Below are 20,092 nucleotides of genomic sequence, written 5' to 3' on the forward strand. Positions count from 1 at the left end.
GCTGAACTCGGGAGCTTTGCTTCTCAATCCTTTCAAAGCTCTTGCTGTTTCTTGGGTATTTTTATATCAAACATTTTTCTTCCACTCAACTTTCCAATAGCATGCTTGGATGCAGGAGTTCTGTGAACGGCCAGCTTCTTCAGGAATGACCGTCTGGTCAGCAGTTTCACAGTCATTTCATAGCATCACATTCTGTGCGGAACATTCTTAGATTCTGAAAGTGAAACATTCCCGTTTCCTGTGACATGTTGGGTTTTCATTGAAATAAAATGATGTTTCAAACTGACCTACTAATGTCCAAAGAGCTGCACCTGAGTGGGATTTATTTGGAGGTGGGTTTAACTGTTATTACTTCACTGTCTGTCCGAACCTGTCAGAACTCCACAGCCTCACCCACAGCTCACCTCCCTCCCTTGTAAACGGCGCGGAGCCCCGGTACTGGACTGGCTCCACGGCGGCTGCGCGTGCGGCAGCTTCCCTGCACATGCGTGCGCAGTTTCCACTTGCGCTCTTGGAGACGGTGAGCAGACCCAGACCCAGTCCCGACCCGACGACTCGAACTGGTGAGTCCACCTGTCCGCGTTGTCCTCCGCCCGCCGTCCTGTTTGTCTCGTCTCCTTGTGTCCGTGGACTGAGACACGGACTCTCTCTCTCTCTCTCTCTGTCTCTCTCTCTCTCTCTCTCTCTCTCTCTCTCTCTCTCTCTGCCTCTCTCTCTCTGTTTCTCTCCCGGCTGTTGGCGCGCGCTCCGGCCGCCAGACGCTCCATCAGCGCCCGCCGCCCGCCGCCCGCCTGGGAGGAAACTTTTCATTCTCTATAGGGAGAAAATTCAAATGTAGGCAAAGTTTGAGCCGGAGCGGCTTTTACAGGCTAATTGGTGTTTAATTGATGGCGAGTGGCAGGAGGCAGAATGTCCACAACAAACAGCTCAACTTCCTGCAGACATTGAGCTCAAAACCTGTTGCTTCTGACGTGAAAAAAAAAGAAAAAAAGAAAACAAACATTGAATTTTAATGTTTAAGGATTACATTGTGCATGAACTCTGAGGACTCCTTAGGTCATGCTTCATATGCATTAATATTATGCATCACACTGCTGCCAAGATGAAACCCTGAGAAGATGAGCGCTTTGTTTGTGTCCCGTTTGTAAATGTTTGAATTGGGACGAACAAATCTGAGGTGAGATGAGAGGATCTGCTGTCCCTGCGAGGCAGATCGTACAGCAGAACCATTTCAGATGATTCAGTGTGTGTTACTTTGAGATGCAAATGTGCTGATGGAATCACTCTGTGGTGGTGTAATGTTCACTGCACATGGTGGTAAAATGACCAGGTAAACATAGTTTGGTGAAACCCTGGGTCATATTTAACAGACACTCTTTGGAAAATCAGCGGATATCAACTGCTGCGGATGAATTCTGCTTTTTTTTTTTTTTGCTACGCCAAATATTTGAAAGAGAATTTCGTCGTTCTCCCTGCTCTGTTTTGTGTTGCTTGTTTTCACCCAGAAAAACAAAAGAAATGACTGCGAACATGACTTCATCAGTTCGGTTTGTGCTCATTGAGCTTGAGTGGGAAGATCAGATGGAAGAAAACAGACACTGCTGAAACCATCGACTGTTTTTTGGCTGCCAGCGTGAGGATGGCAGTTCTGTAATGCTGGTTTCATTTCATCTGACTTTGATCAGTTTTCAGGAAGGGCTCCATGACACCCGGGGTGCCCCCTTCATTTTTTTGGTTTTTATTTAGAAAGGGAAAACAAATTTCAACATTTATATATTTTTCTATGAGAATTTCTATATCTTTAACATATGTATTTAAACCGTAATTCAGAAATGACTACAGATCAGTCATCATGGTGAGATAAACTGCAATCTCAGTTCATGATGAGAACACAGGAAAAAACCAGGCATTACATTGATTTACAGTGTCACCATGTTTATGTATTTATGCAACTTTTCTTGTTTTAGGTACATTAAGATAACTACAATTATTCCTATTCATAAATACCAGAATAATGTGAGATCATTTTCTTAGAGATTTAAAAATCATTCATCAAATTAAGATGGGTTCCCTGCAAGTCCTTAGTATTGGGTAGAATTGTTTTTAATGACTAGGCTCAAAAATGGGTTTTCTTCCACAAGCATCTCTCTCTTTCTTTCTCTCTTTCTGCCTCCTCAGCCTGCCTTCTGCTCTCTTCCTTCACACCTGCAACCTGTTTCTAATCATCCATCTGTTCTCTGTTCAGTAATCAACCTCCCCAGCATAGATGTGATTAATTCTCGGTCACTATTTGTTGGGTCCTTCTATTTTCTCTTTCTTACTTTCCCATTAATTCCCTTTTGTTCTTTGACCCTGGACTCCTGGTTCTGTTCTCCTCTGGGTTCCTGTGATTTCATTTTTTTTTTGTAAAAACAAAAAATAAAATAAAAGATTAAAACTCATGTCGGTTTCTGACATGTCAGAAACCGCCACTCACTGAGAGTGTCAGTAATCAGAACTGTGATAATAATAATAATAATAATAATAATAATAATAATAATAATAATAATAATAATAATAATAATAATAATAATAATAATGGAGGTCCTGGGTTCTGGTCTAAGAAACAAATTCAAACGATTGACTTCATGTCTGACATCATCAGAAAATGTATCACTGTGACAGTTTGAGTTCGGCTTGGGGAATACAGCTCTAGAGTGAAATTGCTTTGAGAGGTCAGTATCACTAACAAAAATTGCAATATAATTTCAGTCTCTTTATTGTTTAACTCTGCCTCTGTTTTCATCCAGGCTGGTTTAACAATATTTGAAAATTCATAGCATGTCACCCCATAGGACGGTTATTTTCAACATTCAAGTTGCTAAAAATCTCCTCAGGTTGCTAGAGAAAAGGGTATTAATTCTTGAGCTTTTTGTAAAAATACAAACTAACTTTCATACAGAAGCTCAAGTTACAGGCTAACACACACTCACGCTCGTGTCTTCTTTTAGCTCATTCCAGCCCCAGTTAAGGACCATCAGTATCAAAGTGTAGCTTTTGTCAGTGATTTTGTGTGTGTGTGTACTTCTCTTACACATGTCTTCCCAAGGGCCAAAGTGTGTTTATATGGTCAAGTAGATACAACTACCTGAGGGAGATGCAAAGCAAATCCCCATAAGCTGGTGTATCTGTGTGTGCAGGAGGGGGTGTGTTTGTAGACGTGTGTGTCTTGGCTTGAGAAATGCACAGGTGTTATCTTACAAGAAATTTAGCAGAAATGCAGATCTGCACTTTTGATCATGTTCCATTTATTTTTATTTCCTTTTTTTGTATTGGAAGCTGTTTCATTAACATTTAACATTTAAAATTGTACATCAGAAGGTCGGTTTGACCATTTTGATGAAAGTCAACAAGTCAGGGCAGAATGTAACAACCAAACAGCTCTCAGTTTTTGTGTCATGAGTGCCTGGCTGTCCTTGCACACATTGAATCAACACAAGAGTTATTAACAAAATACTTCAACCTTCAGTTTAAATGGGTTTTATTATGTTTTTTTTCCAGGCACATGGTGCTGTTGCTTGCTTGTGCTATGAACCTGCTGTAAATATCAAACCTAACTTATAAAGAATTTACTTCCCAATTTGACACCTTCAGATTGGGCCTCTGTCCCTTTAAGATCATTGCAACATGGCTTCTCCATTATTCTGTTTATAAGCATTCTAAGAAATTTATATATAAGTAAACATAATTTTACTTATATTTAAGTAAAATTGCATCAAAGTATGTTTACTTTTACTTGATACAGAATTTTGTAACTTCTCCATCTCTGCCCCAAATGTTCAGATAATCATTACCCAAATTAATTGAAAAGTGTGGCTGGCCACTGTTTTAAGGCAAACAGCAGAGATTAATGTTCTTATTGAGTCAATGCTGTGAGATTGAAGTGTAAATGTGTGGTATTCATGCTGTGTGTTTGTACCAGTGTATGTGTTTATTAACTACAGCAAAAGCTGAAATGAAAACTTGTGCCAAGCAGAAATTAGATAAGCATTAAGCAGTGAAACCACTAAAAGCCAGCACTAAATAACAAAGGCATTAGAGCAACTGGAAACCTTTTAGGTAATTGCTATTTTATGCTTGATAGTGTTTCTAACAACAAACCATTACAGATTCAAAAACAAAAATCACCTTAAATGCAAATTAGGGAAACAAAAGTCAATTTAATGACTAAAACCACTGAACAGTAACAGTCGTGTCACAGGTTGGATATTTCCAAAGCACTTCAATACATTTTCTTTTTGTTTTTAATTTGCAAACCACATTAACTAGTAACAGTCCAGTTCAAATAACAGTCACATTAGAAATAAATGGGAGCACAAATTACACTAAAATGATTTAAATGCCAACCGGTGAGAAACACAATCATCTGTGGATCACAACATGTCAGTCTGCAAAAGCTTCAGGAATCAGTGATGCTCGAGGTCATGTACCACATTTCCACTGATTATTCACAGATTATTTTTGGTCATATTTGTTATGGAAAAATAAACACTAGCATAAGTAATAGTTGAATCCTACATCGACAGCTCAAGATAATCAAAGCTACTAAAGTTTCTTAAAAGTAGTCAGGGAGTCTGGCTTAAGGACAAAAACTGGGATCTGGTTTTAAAGGAGAGGCGTCTGATAACTGAAGTTCTTCTTCCCATGCTGCTATGTCACAGTATTACTGTCAAAACTGCCCATAATCCCAATCATTCCAAAGCTACTGAACTGACTGACTGACTGGCAAATGAGAAGGAGACTACTCTCTACATGACATGCAATAGATGCAATGACACGTTTTCTTTTGACAGAATTTACTGTACTATTCTTTTCATTTTGTGTGTTTGTTCGCAAAGCTTAAAACTATTGCATGATTTCGATATTTTGGACCTGAAATAACCCCATGATGATGCTAATACTCCACAGTGCAGTGAAATAAAATGCCCATGTGCAAACCCTTCAAACATTACAGCGACCAGCAGCCACATCCAATGGATCAGAATTTGTGACCTATGACCCGACAGCAGTACATTGATGATAGAAGCTGAACCTGACCCTGTCGAATCGTTCATGTTGATGTGTTCTGCTCACCTCTGGCTCCGGGTCTTTGCCACAGAAACACAAGTATTGGTCATATGAAGCCATCTTGAGAAGAAGCCACTTCAGGGAGGTAATGGCCTCAATTCATCCGGTGAATAACGTAACAGCGACAGAGGATCCTATCTACAAAGTGCGGCCGATCATCAGTGCACTGAATGACTTTGATAAGATGCTGCCATACACACAACTGGTTTCAGATGATGAAAGCATGATAGCCTATTATGGCAAACAAGTCTGCAAACAGCTTATTAGGGGCCAACTAATTGGTTTTGAGGTCAGCCAAGTTAACCCTGGTGGTAAATGTTTCACATAGAGACCCATTGCAGAGTCCTTACACATCTTCCTGAGCCTGACTAGAGGCTAAGTGTTGTATTTGGTGGAACAGGAAGAAGTTCCTCCAGGATGTGTATTTGTACATGATGACCTTTTTAACTCATCGATGAAAATGACCAAATGAGAGAGTGCTGTTAGCATGATGTGCCACTGTATCTTTATATATCTAAAACGGTTCTTAAAAAATGTTTAATGAATCTGGTGGCCTTTATTTAACAGTAAACAGACAGGAAGTAAGGCAGAGAGACAGGAAAGACAGAGGGCAAGTAGTCTGTGGCTGGGAGTTGAACAATTGCACTGAGGACTGTCGTCTCTCTATATGGAGCGGCTTCTCTACCAGAGAGCCATGATGACCCTGGAAAACCAGAGGCACCTCATGCAGAGGCTGGTGAGGCCATGGAACCACCTCCACAGTAATTATGCACCCATATAGATAAAGATTTGCACTGAGACATTATAACATTGTGCAAAGCTAAAAAGGTCAATTTTACATGATACTGCCCCTTAATGTTTTACATAGCAGCCTGCACCATCAATACATTTCTCTTTCTATGTCTAACTCCACTCATATGTTTGAGATAAATAAAAATTAAATCTATTTTCTCTCCAAACAAGTTCTCCTCAATGTTAGTTTTTTTCTTTGAAGGAGCTTCTGGAACATTTGGTGATGTTGTGTCTGTACCTGTCAATACCTTTAAGAATCAGTTTCCACTACTTTTGTCTGGGAACATTTTGTTTTTGTCTCCTGCTGAGACAGAATAATGACTGCACTTTGCAATCATTGGGCAAACTAATGGCATATCTTTTTTGTTTCTTTCATTCAAACTGGTAAACAAACCATGCAGGAACAAATTCAATGCTTGTCAAATTGAGGCATGGGACACAAGAAGCACTTCCATGAACTGTAGGCTTTGAATTCAGTTTGTCAGTTGTGTCTTTAAATCTTCCTCTCTACATTTATGTGATGGTGATGTTTTCCCGTACATGAGAGGAATCAATACAAGCTATTAGCACATGAAGGACATGACTACAAGCTGGCTAATTGTGATCCTGAAGGGCTATTGGTCCTGATTATGGCTGTGTTGTGCCTTAAGGACTAAACTACAGGATGCTGGTGGAAGAACTATGTACACCACAATGCATTGATCCACTTTGATTCCAGCAGCAGGAAGAGGAGGAGCTTCAGGGATTAGAAGCAATACGTCCAATTCATGGTGTAGTTGGTAGGAGCAGAAACTCCTGAAACTCCCACCTGACCTTTTCTTCACTGGAAATTCTAGTTAAATTCACACGTCTGTCCTGCTTGTTCTGCTTGAACTCTGGCAGCAGCAGGCATGTCGGAGGACGAAGATCAGCCCAGAATTCAGCAAACATTTAAAAGCAATTTCTCTGTGCATGCACATCACAGAATGCTAATGAAAATGTAAAATAATGCATTTTAGAGCTGCTATCTTAATACTGTAATACCACAAACCATATTTTTTCCAGAGGTTACCGTACCATCATAATTTCCTGGCAGGAAATTATGACGCCTACTGCCAACTGAACAACTGCTGTTGCTTCCAGGACTGGAGTTCAGCTCTGGTTTGGCTCCGACTCTTATCAGAATTTCCCTGATTCTCAGGGTTAACTCACATAGAGGTTTGTGTCTGGGCAGGGGTAAATTTTAGGCTTACAGTTTTCTTGTTAGATTGTCCATTTCACTGTTTTGTTGTGTTCTACAGGATATTTAATCCTCCAAACTGCTTGAGTACAAACAGACTGGATTATGTCTTCACCTGTTAGTATTGTAAAACCTAAACTTTATCATGGAGGTAAACAATAACTCAGGCTGAACTCTTAGGTTATTATATTCCTGATGATCAGGTGGTTCCCTATTTTTTTTTTAATAATTGCCCAAAGCAAATACTTATAGACATTCACAGCCAAACCAGACCCATTATTGCGCAACAGCTGTCAGCGGGCTGGGATCAATGTGGCGCCTCATACACCTGACTGAGTCCCTGTTATTTTTAGACAAATTGCTTGGTCCATAAAGCCTCAGGGATCAATTATTGATCAAACTGAACTCTAGAGAGAAAACCGATACAACTCAGGGTATTTATTTTGCTATAGTTTTCTTTCCCATCATGACAGCTCTTTTCATTTGATAGCCTTTAGAGGAGTGTGAGATCTCTCTCCTTAACCCTGAGTAGTGACAGGCCCACAAGCTGGACAGATGAACCGACTGGCCATGTGAAGGTTGCTGCGATCAATACACGATTTTTCTATTTCTACGTACTCTGTCACTTTACAGCACATTGCAAAGGTATTCACACCTCTTAACTGTTTGACATTTTGAACGGTCTAAACCACAAACTTTAACGTATTCCTTTAGGATTTTATGGAACAGACCAACAGAGTAGTGTGAAAGGACAGTATGTCAGTATTTGGGCCGTTGCAGATAAAAGTAAAATTCCAGAAGAGAACATTTTTACTAAAAATTACTTCACATATTTACAAGAAAAAGCTAGAATAGTTGAAAAGTCAAACATTTGCAAAAATAAAAAAAATCCTGTTTACTGAGATTATTGATTCAGACATTTGTGACTAAAGCTTGAGGTCGTACCTAGTACTCTGACGTACTTCCGTCCCTTTTTTTTTGTGCAACGTTTGACTTTTATAAACTCAGTTAATTTCAGCGGAGCTGCCAAAGCACTGTGCTGATTATTCCATGTTGAAGTATATTTGCTGTGAAAATATCCTGTCATATCATTCAGTCATACGATAGGATTATGAATTCCACCTTTCGGTTCGGTGGATTTTCCCAGTCCGTTACAACTCGCAACAAATTGGTGTCTGTGTGACGTTACTGGATGGCATGAAGCTTCTTCTTGACACCTTTGACCTCAATATTGTTACAGAGGAAAGTAGAACCTGAGGAGGCTTTAGAAGCAACATACATACAGACAGTGATCAGTGCTTTGATGTGACTGGCCTGAGGTCTTTTTCATATGGTGACCCATTAAATAAAAATGTGATAATATAATGTCTCATGCAAGAAATAACTCAGAGACTGCTTGCCTTTTCACATTTTTTTTTCCATCAATGCAGATCGTCAGGATCCCAGAATAGCCAGCTGTCAACTCGGCCATTGTGGACAGATATGTATTTATGAAGCCTTGGGGAAATATGTAAAATATGGTCTGGGCTTTGTGTTGGAGGATTATCTGGCATCTGAATATTTTACATATGAATTAATGGGCTATAAAGGATTATGTTAATAAAGTCACAAGAGTATATTCAAATACAGAAAAAATTGTGTCCTCTCTTCAGTCATTCTGTCGTATAAAGAATCTTTTATGAAGTCTGTATGATATTTATATAACAAGTCAGAGCTGTGAAAGTTTACCTCTAACATTTCCACCATGCCTGATTGGAGCTGCATGCTCTCAGTAGATAGATCCAGTCTGTCAGATAACGGCGGCTCTCTGCTCTGTGGGTTGGTGTTTTATGTAAGACGCTGGTTCACATGTCAACGATCAAAACGAGCTTTTAACTCCTGCGCTCTGCTGCCAGGTTGTTACAATTAACTAAAATGAACCAAAACTGAAACCAAGGAAACATTTTTGTCAACTGAAATAAGTAAAAATAGTAATTAACGGAGGAAAACAAACTAATTGTTAGGATCCCGGATTGTTTGGTTGGATTCCCTCATTGTTTCACATAAGCAGTTTCCATTAGCTGTGGATACATTGTGGTTCTCCACTCTCCTGAAACACTTAGAGCTCATCACCACAGATAAATCATCAAAAATACCGGAGGATACAGGCGAAATGCAAAACTTAACTCGGTGTCTCAGTTGCACTCTGCGTTGGGTTCTGGCCATGTTTCCCTCCCCGGTCTCTGACAGAGCCGTGGCTGTCAGTGAGGCTCAGAGGGGCTCCTCATGCCTCTCTGATGATCAGCAGGGTGTGGGAGGATTGTTCTAGTTACTCATCAGCTCATTTCCACTCCATTAGGTAAGGCAGAGAGCCTGCGAGTGAAACAGCGCAGCTCAAAGTGTTACGACAGAGCCAGTCTGAGGCCAGGCAAGACGGCGTCAATAAATGCAGTGTCACAGCGTTAGCCTCGCCGTTCCACTGAGCCCCTCTGGGATTATTACCCAGATCACTCTACTGTAAACATTAGAGATATAAACATGGAGTCAGTCATGCTGAAACTCTCAATCTAACATTATATTTCCTCCACCATGCTTGCCAGTGGTTGAATGCCTTTATTCCAACTAAAGCGAGTTGATTTCTGTTTCATCCGACCATGAAACAGGAGACCAGAAGTCGCCTTCGCCTGGTCAGATTTTGTTTGCCTCCCTCTGATTTTGCATGCATGGAGTCCAGCAGGATTCTGTCTGTCTGGAGATGTTGCTTCCTATGGCTCCATTGGCCTTAGGATTTGGACTGTTACTCTCACACTGTGTTGTGTGTACTGGTCCACACAATGAGCCTTTTGAAATCACGTCTCTAGCAGGCATGAAACTTGAAGTGAAATCTGCTGACAAATTATAGTTCTATCTCGTCCAGCTTCATTTAAACCATTTTTCTGCTTACCCGCCCGGTCCTGTGTGTTTTCCGACCAAAGAACACCAGGTTTATTCCTCGTTATGGTTGTGTTGTTGGAGTTTTAATGTTCATGTGTGTCGTCCTGATCAGCCAATGGCAGAAGACTTTTTAAACCTTGTGGACACTTTTAATCTTGTGTCTGGTGCCACACAAGAAAGTGAACACACACTTGATGTTTGATTTGTGACACATTTCCTAATCATATTCTTGTCTTATTTGCGGCTACTCTCACCTGTAATGCAGTTAAACTTTGCTGTTGCAATTTGTAACTTTTATAAACAAGTTTGTTTTTTTTGCATATTTTCTTGAACTATTATTATTATTTATCTATCTCAAAATATCTATTATATTCTTAAAACTATCTCTATGTTCTCACATAATCTGTGAAAAAATGTAGTTGCTCTGCCTTCACTCAGTATTCCTGGTATTAGCACATTGAGCAGCGCATACCTGAGGATGATTGACCCTCCTGCTGTCTCTGATTGGTTGTTTTAGAACGGGAGCGTTAATTTTCTTTAGATAGCAGTTGCATTTGGAGGAGGTTTAGAAACTGGATTTTTTCTCACAGTTGATCTCTCTCATAGCATTCTGTATAACCCAACATGCTGACAGTTTCAACAAATAAGGAAAAAAAAACCAAAACAAACATATTTTTGTAAGTCACTGACTGCAGCGTTAACTTCCACTGCTGCTCAGGTCTCAGCTGCTTTCAGTCAGACACGGCTGTGTTACTGAGATCATGAAGAACGATGCAGAGGATCTTTCATTCCACCTGCCAGTCACTTACAGACACCGTGGCTTAACTAAAACACATGAAGTCTGGAACCAAATACTGGTTGAATGACAACTCAGTCTGTCACAGCTGAGAGAAAGTGGAAAGGAACAAACAGCAGGTCTCACTTAGAATTTTTAGAGACTGCTAGTGTTATCAGAAAACTTTGAAAGCTGCTGAAAGCAATTGTTTCTCTGAAATGATTCTGTCTGTCTTAAGCTTTGTGTTTTGTGTGTTTTGCCTTCATAAAGTCCCAGACTGTCTTTGTGGAATCCTCCCCTTCTGTGTGATAACATTTCCTTCATCTCTTTATTGAGAAGACTTCCTCTATTAGGACTTCAATCCTTTCAGCTCATGATTCTTCAGTCTTGTAACCAGATACTGCTGTTTCTGCAAGCTTGAGGCCAAAGTCTAATTGATTTTTTATTTCAAAATCCCTGAAAAAAAAACAACTGAAAAAAGCATACAATTCTTGAGGTTTTCTAGTCTTGCTTTAAAAACTTCTACTGAACTAAAGGAGTTCTTTTAAGAGTCTTTACTAGAATAGAATAGAATAGAATTCAACTTTATTGTCATTGCACTGTCACATGTACAAAGCAACAAAATGTGGTGTGCATCTATCCAGAAGTGCTATACAGGATATAAATATTTATAAACAGTTGTACAAAGATATAAACAGAGAATAATATTGACGTGCTATAAATAAAATGTTTTGTACAAATATAAATATAAATATGAGAGCTATTTACATATTATACAAATTACACAGATTATACGGAATATACAGGAATATGAAGAATGAATTGTATATAGATATATTAGTTGTTTTATAAAACAGGATAAATAATGGCAAATTAGATTTACAGATTACATAAAGATTGGATACAGATCTTTGTGTGTTTTTTGTAGCAACTGACTCCAGCTGTGTCAGTCTGTTATTCTTGTGCTTTCAGTTTCAGCTGCCACATTTGACACGGTGCACAGTGAGCAAATTTGTTTTTGTAATTTTAATGTACGCACTTTTATAGCAACGCATCCACTTTGAATCAGCAGCTAGTCTTTACCTTTGAGGCTGTATTTGTTCTGTCTTCAGATTTCGCTAAGCTCTGCTGTTTCATGTCATTTTCCTCATTTCAGTCTCACTTAACCGGCTCAATAAACATTTTAGAGTCAGTTTTAAAAAAGTATTTTTTTTAACTTTTAAATCCACCAATGGTTTTGCCTCACCTTTCCTCAGCCTTATAGGTATTGAATAGGGGAATAACAGTTTATTGATCCAGGAATCCTTTGAACGGTGTGTGATGGAGTTGTTGTTAGGCTTATAGATCAGAGGACATGGTGTCTATTAACCAGAGGCAGTCTGTCCTCTGGTTCAGCCCCTCACAGCTCCTCCCATCTTATGTCCTGTTGAACCTGTAAAAACATGTCTAAGGGTTTGTGCTTCAGGGTTTTGTGACAAGCGAGGCCGTAACGTCACCTTGAGGCCAGTGTGAGAGCCGGTGACACGGTGGAACTCGGTGTCGTATTGGAACAGCATTAATCATCCTGCTGTCCCTCTGTGTTACCAGGACATTGATTCTCATTTATCATGCTGTTATGGCAACCAGCAGGAAATAAAACCAGCAAAAAACAAAAAGATCACAATTATTCATTGGTGACCTGCAGTGATCTGGGCTTGTTGGTCTTTGGAAAGTTTGATTTTGTTCATACATAGTTAGAATTCTCAATTTATTCATTTATACATGGGCTAACTCTGCTGTAGCTGGTGATGCAACTATTTATCTCTAGCATGGTCTTCATCAGAGTCAGATTGGACAAAATCAAGATTATTGACAAGAAAATCAGAGCCAGTGTTTTCCTCCATCTTGTGTTCAGTATTTTTCTTGGATTGATCCTCTGACTGCAGCTTCACCTGTTGTACAATACTCACAAATCAAGTGGGGGGAACTCTGGCTTAGCTTACTGACCTGATAGCCGCCTTCAGAGTATCGTCAATTTTACTCCAAGTTGTTGCACCTTTCAATGAAAATGTAGATGTGATCAGATTCATTTTTGTTGCAGAACTTTTTAGGAGGATCCAGACGACGCATCAAGACGGTTGTCAGAACCTTTGGCAAAGATCATTTTCAGTTCTGTGATAATAATGCATGTTCAACTTTTGGAAATTAACAAATAATTTAACGTTTTTCCATACAGTAGCTGTGTTGCAGGCCTGTCTGCCTCTTCCTTAGAGCTGCATGCTTTTCATAGAAAAGATGATTTTGTTGGTCTCAGCTGTGTACAGGTGTGGACTTTGTTGTAATATTTCATGTGCAGAATAACCATACTTGTCAGACATTCAGACATTGATAGAAAAGAAGCGAATAGATGGCGAAATACCTGACGACAGAATTGTAAAACATTTTGAGCCACCAAAGCAACGTCTTTTCTGTTTGCTTCAGCTTGCCAATTCATTTAGAAAGTAGATCAGGCTGCTGGCTGAAGGCCTCCGTCATGACGCCGCAGGAGGGCAGATAACTGAGGAGGAAGAGCTTCCTGATCAGTGGCTGTTTGATTTCTGGAAGTTTTGTTTCTGTCGTGTGGGTCTGAAGCCCCCTGAGGTCATTAGTGTCTGAATATTTGCATGGCATGCTGACTGCTGTCACCAGATCCTTTAGGGCAGCCTTCTTCAAGCAATTCCACATCCACATTTAATCAGTACTATTTAAAAGTCGGCGCTATTTTTAATTTGTGTTGAAATGGGGCGAATTATGTGTGAAAATCTGGTCAATAATGCATGAAATGCTGCAGATCTGTAACCGCGCTGCGTCTGCGATAAACAGCATGTCCAAAGTGATGGACAGTGACAGTCACATTCAGTGAGCGAAAAAGTGCAAATATGCCATCTGTGTTGATATGACGAGCATGGAAACTGAGTTTCTGCTCGTATTTATTGTTTCTTGTCCTTGAATTTGTCCTCTCCTTGGATCTTTTTGGCTCCCTACCCCCGGCTCCCTTCCCACCATGTGAACCACGTCTCCCTCAGGCTCAGGCCGACGCTTCGGTTCCCAACACACACACAAAACCTTCGGGTTCTGATCGCTGACGCTCTGATCGTCTGTGTCGTCCGCCATGGCGAGGAGCTGCAGCCTCTTGGCCGACGGCACGTGGAAGCGACAACGTGACGTTAAAGCGACGGCGGTCACCAGCATGCCGGCGTCGATTGGGCCGCTCTGTTTCAGCATCAAGTAAACCACGAAGCGGTTTAATCCAAAACTGATTAAAAGCTCCACTATCAGGCTGTCCCAGTTCCACACTCACACAGCTGGAGTTATTTATATCTCTGTAGTCTTGCACTACAACAACAACAAGAAAAAAAACAGCATTCTTAGGCTTTGTGCTATCTATCAATGCCTCTTGTGGTCTCAGAGCAAAGCCTAATCTTCTGACTTTTCTGTTTTCACAGTGGTAGAAACAATCTTTTTTATTCAGATAGTGGAGGATAGTCATTTAAAGAAGCCAGTTGACTTCCTCCATCAGCTCAGTCTATCATGTTGAAGGACTTAAGAGAATTAGAAATCAATCAATCACTTTTCTTCAATGGACCAGAAACAAGCCGCACTGAGGCTGTAAAAGTCAAATACAATCAAACTAGCAGCCAATCAGCGACTCATATGTAATTTCAGACTTAAACAATGGAGCAATTCCAATGAAAAGCAAGATGATGACTTTTTTTCAAACATCAGAATAAACTACTGCATGTTAGTTTTTGGGTTTTGTTAGATGGAAACTTTGCAAACTAAATTGAATTAAGTGAGGAATCTGTACCATTTCATAACTAGGATCAAAAGAAATTGGGAGAAAAAAATTCACACAAAAGGAATGCTGGGACAGTTTTTGTCTCTTTGCTCTGTGTTGGTTTTCTGGTCTCTGGTTTCTATGCTTTTCAGCTTTATTAAATAACATGGCACAATTTTTAAGTTAAGTCAACATGTTTTTCTTCTTAGCTTAATGTCATAAAGAATGTCCACTGGCCAGTTGCACTCATCTGTTTCACTCAATCATTTTTTCGTGCCATTTTGGACCTGTCTTCATTAATAAAGACTCAAAAACAGCACCTGCAATCGGATTCAGTCTGAAAAAATTTATACAAATAGGTTATTAATTAACTGGTAAAGCAGAAGAAACACTTTTCCAAATCAAAAATTTTACACATAATGTGACATATTTGAATCCAAAATTTACAATCTTCAATTTTTATGCAGAAGCAAATTACTTTCTATAACAATATTGATATCTTGAATTGTGAGCCCAACGTGGCCGAGCAGGTAGAAAGATATCAGCAAAAAGAAACAAACAAAGAAGGCTCATTTTAAACATGAACTCTGTCTCTGGTGCTTTTCTTTGGTGAAAACAAGCTGGATGTTCATTCAGTGAATTTCAGTTTGAGTCGCTGGAAAATATTGTAATTAGGTCAAAGTAGCGTCACTTCAAAGTATAATTCTTCCCGTCACGGTAAAAGCTGCTGCTGCTGCAAAGCTATTTTTAGAAGAACGTTCCTTTTAAAGAGTTACTCAAATAAATGTTACCACCCACTTCCATTGGTACATGACACAACGGGAACAAGTTCAACGGGGATGAATACTTTTTCAGAGCACTGTCCGCATGTTTTTCCTGGACACACTTGTTCTGACAGGTCACTGCTGTGTGGAGGAACAGAGCTGCAGCAGCAGCTTCATGAGGTCATTTAAAGTCACGACTGATAGGAAAAACCTAAATACCAAAGGCCACTGTCTGCAGGGTGAGGCAACGTTTCAGAGCAGCAAGCACCTCTGTCCACCTGGATGTCAGAAAAACATCCATGTTTCTAGTAAAATTACATTTTTATTGCATGATTAATTTTCTGTCTAAAGATCTGGACCCACATTTCAAGAGTAGAGCATGTGTCGATGCCAAACAGTTTATCCAGCTATTAACTCCAGTTGGTGTTTGTTAGGTTGACTGGATGATGGAAGTCTGAAGAATCAAGACATATTGGTGATTTAACAGTGTTCACTGAGCAGAGAGGAGCCTCCGTGGGGATCAAGCTGTTTGGCAAAGGCAGAGCGGTTTCTCTAAGTTGTTCATGGTTGCTGCCCAAATCCTCAGCTCTCTCAAAACATGTGGCACCATTTAGATGGAACTTAATAAGCTCTCCCACAATATATGACAGTGGTAAAAAGGCATGGAAGAAAAATGTCCTCACTTTTTCTGCTCGGCATACAGCGGTGTGAAAATGTGTTTGTCCCCTCACTAATTTGATCTAATGTTCTGTATAAACCACATAGAATGAACCTCACAGTGGTGCCTGCTTCATTCAGAGGATCAATAGTTTAATTTGTTTTATGCACAATCAAGATGAGTTGATTGTTTCCACATCCTGGTCACACTGATACAGAATGTCTCTCATCCTATTCTTATTCATATTACTACGTTATATGCATTGTGGTGAAGTTGTTTGAGCCTTGAAGGTTTAAATCATCACTCTGGTCTTACTGCATGTTCTACCCTTACATACCTGGGTGATTCACAAAGGTCAAAAATATGAACTCAGAACATAATGAGGTTCTCTAAATTGCCGTTCGTTATGAGTGTATTAATGCCTGGCTCAGTCAATATTTTACTTATGAAAATAAAAACATCATTTTGCAATTGTGCTTTTTCCTTTAAATAAGAAGGTGAGATTAAAATGACACATGAATAAGTTTGTTCACTTAATAAGTCATGAACTATACGATGCTCAATGATCCTCAAATACTTCTGGTCGTCTTCTTCTTCATTGTTTGTGCCAGTAGCAGCATCTGGTTGTTGATCATGTCAGTCATGTGATGTGCACTTTTACAAAGTAAGTCAACTTCAATATGGCTGAAAACCCCCCACCTCATTTTAGCACCAAAATCATTTTATTAAAAACAAGAATTTTTCAAACTTCCTTACTACTTCCTTTAAGCAAATTTATTTTTGAAATGTCAAAATAAAGTTCTGAGAGGCCATCATTGATCCAGGTGTTTTGAGACAGAGAGAAGGACAACATGCAGGATGCGTCCCTTTGAGGACAGACTTTGTACACTCCTGACCTAATGTGTCTTATATGATGCTTTATGAAGAGGAATAGAAGAATTTATTCTAACCTTGATTCCTGTGTTTAGAGCAGCTGATAGACAGAACTCCTACCTGCAGCTAGAATATCTGCTGACCCGTGAAGGCCGCTGTGATGCACCACAGCCACTGCAGAGACGTTTCTGCTGCATGGAGTCTGTCATTGTGTCCACATGCAAACAGTCACAGGAAATATTTGGAGGCCAAACTTATTTCTGTGTTATTCACGGCTGCAGCGCGTTCAGGAGTGAGCACAATGAATTTCACAGCTTGTCACTTCCAGAGAGCCGTGCAGCTCTCCACTCTAACTCTGCCCTGCTCTGTTTACAGGAAACTACACTGAGATGCATGAATCATATCACGGAGTCCTGTTCTGTGTTGTACTGCTCATCCATCTGTTTTCTAAGACTAGTGGGATATCCCATGCAAAGCGCTCTTGTGGCTTTCATTTGGTAGTGCACGATCCTGTCCTGTCACAGTTGCAAAGTGGAAGAATTAAATTCTCCTGGTTGTGGAACAGGTTCATAAAAATAATACAGGTACTACTCAATATACTAAGCACCAGGAAACTCATAGCACTGTGAGAATGGAGTAGATTGGTTGAATATCCAGTATCACAGCCTTATGGTTTAGTAACAGGATGAAAACCTGAAGCTCAGACTTTTCTGTCACTGACTTTTCTCCAGTCATTGAAAAGAACATTTTGGATTTTTGTGCTCCAGAGTATTTGTCACAATATGCCCTTCAGTTCCGTATGAAGATAACCATCAGGGTTATCAGTGTCTGTGTTTCCATAAACCATACATGGTGTTGTGCAAACCGAAATGATGAAAATAAATTTGCTTAAAGGAAGCAAGGCAATTTGAAGAAGTTTTGACACTGGGATGAGGTGGTTTTTCAGCCGTATCAAAATAGATGTATTTTTTAAAACTGCAATGAAAATGAGTCACATGACTAACAGAGTTCATATTTAATCATTTAACACAAAATATGCCTGGAGTTGAATGATTAACTACAGGCATATTTAGTACTTGACAGAGTTAAGGTACCAACTCTCCAAAACAGATTTAAAGTCTCTCTTTCTCTGGTATGGACCCATGTAGACACTTTAAAAATATTGAAATCAAACCTGAGTGATAATTTAGGCATGCTGGGTTTGCTGTGTATGGTACGACACCAACACATTCAGATTCTGTGCATCTAGCAATAACTGACACTCAGTAGGGAGACACATGGCTAAAACATCACGTTTAAGAATCTATTTTTATAAAAAGCTCCAAACCATAGTCACCACTCAGACTCAATGTCACATGTCTGTGTGCCTAATTTCAGATCAGTCCTATTGTGTGGCATCCAGTCTGCACAGTTCAGATCCTCCAGGTGACTGAACATGTTCAAGTAAACAGGATTGTGTGTACATGATGTGCGCGGGAACAACAGCGCGGCAGATAGCAGGATTTCTGATGAATGTTATCTGGGGTGGGTGGAAGCGGGTGAGTCAAAGCGGAGGAGCAGCAACACCTGCGAGTGTGTCTCATTCTTTGGCAGCTCCGTCCCTCGGGGGCCAGAGCGAATGACAGAAAAGATGGAAAATGCAGTGACAGACGGCGCTCTGCACACACAGAGGATGGCAGCAGCAATGGTGACAACCAACCCATTGCATTCATGCATATGTACAGTGCTGGGGAAACAAGTTCCTGTGACAGAAAGTAATTAGGTGAACCATGTCATTCAAAAGCTTGTAGAACCAATCTGAGCTGTAGTTACTGTCATTTTCTCTCTGACTTGATTAATCTTTATGCTCTATATGCTGGGCTGTTTTGGACATTTGGCTCTCTCCTCACAGAATAATGGTTCAGTTCTCTGCCGGTGTCAAATTTATCAACCTTTACAGGGTTGTCAAAATACTAAAATTTCAAACTTGAAGCCGATACTAACAAAGATATTCAATTTTTTTTTTTAATGGTATTGATAAACCAGGGGAAATGGTATATTAATGTCATTTCCCATGACTGCAGGACATTTTCATGAAGGCACAGGGTTCTTTTTAGCTAAGAGCAAAAATGATGAGAAATCACTTGTGAATGCATGATACACTTTTTCACTTCCGATACCGATATTTAAGATTTAGTATCGGTCAATACCGACCTGATACAAAAAAGCAGCACTGAATTGTCTTAAAATGTTTCTTTTTTTGAATACAGACACATACTGAGTTACAAATTCATTTGTTTAACTCTACACCAGTGCAGAGCACTTAAATGCACCAATAGCTTCACAGGTTTGGTCAACCAGGTTGCGGCTGAGGTTCAGGCGGCTTCTTGCCAAGCTGATTCATCAAATCAAAGGAAAGGTTTAAACTCATCGAGAGACTTCATCAGCACTAACTCTCCTCCATGGAGGGTAAGACCAGCCATGACGTTCAGATGCATCCTGGCTGTCTTTTTAGAGCATGAAGCCCTGTCGGGTCCACAGGTTAGCCAGGTTCTTCTGTCAGGATTTGAGGGATGAAAGGACCCAGACAAAGAGCTTCATGAAGTTATAGACTAATAACAACAGAGGCAGACCAGATCACATCAGGTGAGGTGCATGAGGGTAGAATCCAGCACAGAACCCAGGAACTGGCAGGTGTGAATACATTACACATGTGTAGAGATCTTCATTTGTTTTCTGCTAATGTTGCAAAAACACAATTTTGCAATTACAACGTAACCATCAATTAAGAAATGAAATTAATATCACACATAGTTAAGCTTGTTTATGCTACAAGTCATTAAAAGTGATGGATATAGACAGTTGCATGAGATGTATTCATAATTTAACTGTGGTCTATCAGCCTCATTATCTCAGCCAATCAGAGGAGACGATTATGTTTTATAAGCAGGCATTGGAGCATAAAGCTCCTGGCTATGTACGTATACAATATATATGCAGAAAAAACATTACAAACGTAAAGAAAAACATTTCAGTCTATGATGCATAAAATCAGACCAGAAAGAGTAAATGTACCTCTGACTTTTGATATATATATAAATTGATAACAGATAGATGTGTTTGCTCCCTATGCAATCAAATGAAATTCCCTCTATATGGAGATGTGTTGCTGGATTGAAGGGTTTGCTCTGCCATCAGTCTCCAACTCGTCTCTTCT

General features: G+C 39.8%; 1 protein-coding gene across 3 annotated transcripts in view; it reads left to right on the top strand.

Annotated features, from left to right (window-relative positions):
* Positions 1-485: 485 nt before the first annotated feature.
* npy8ar (neuropeptide Y receptor Y8a) overlaps positions 486-20,092 on the top strand; it is a 28,827-nt gene continuing 9,220 nt past the window's right edge. For all 3 annotated transcript variants that reach the window (XR_008608244.1, XM_055060766.1, XM_055060768.1), the window contains exon 1: positions 486-563. The gene's annotated coding sequence lies outside the window, so the exon portion shown is untranslated. The remainder of the gene's footprint in view (positions 564-20,092) is intronic.

Source organism: Poeciliopsis prolifica, unplaced genomic scaffold, assembly GCF_027474105.1.
Source record: "Poeciliopsis prolifica strain line A6 unplaced genomic scaffold, Auburn_PproV2 SCAFFOLD061, whole genome shotgun sequence".
Lineage (NCBI taxonomy): Eukaryota > Metazoa > Chordata > Actinopteri > Cyprinodontiformes > Poeciliidae > Poeciliopsis > Poeciliopsis prolifica.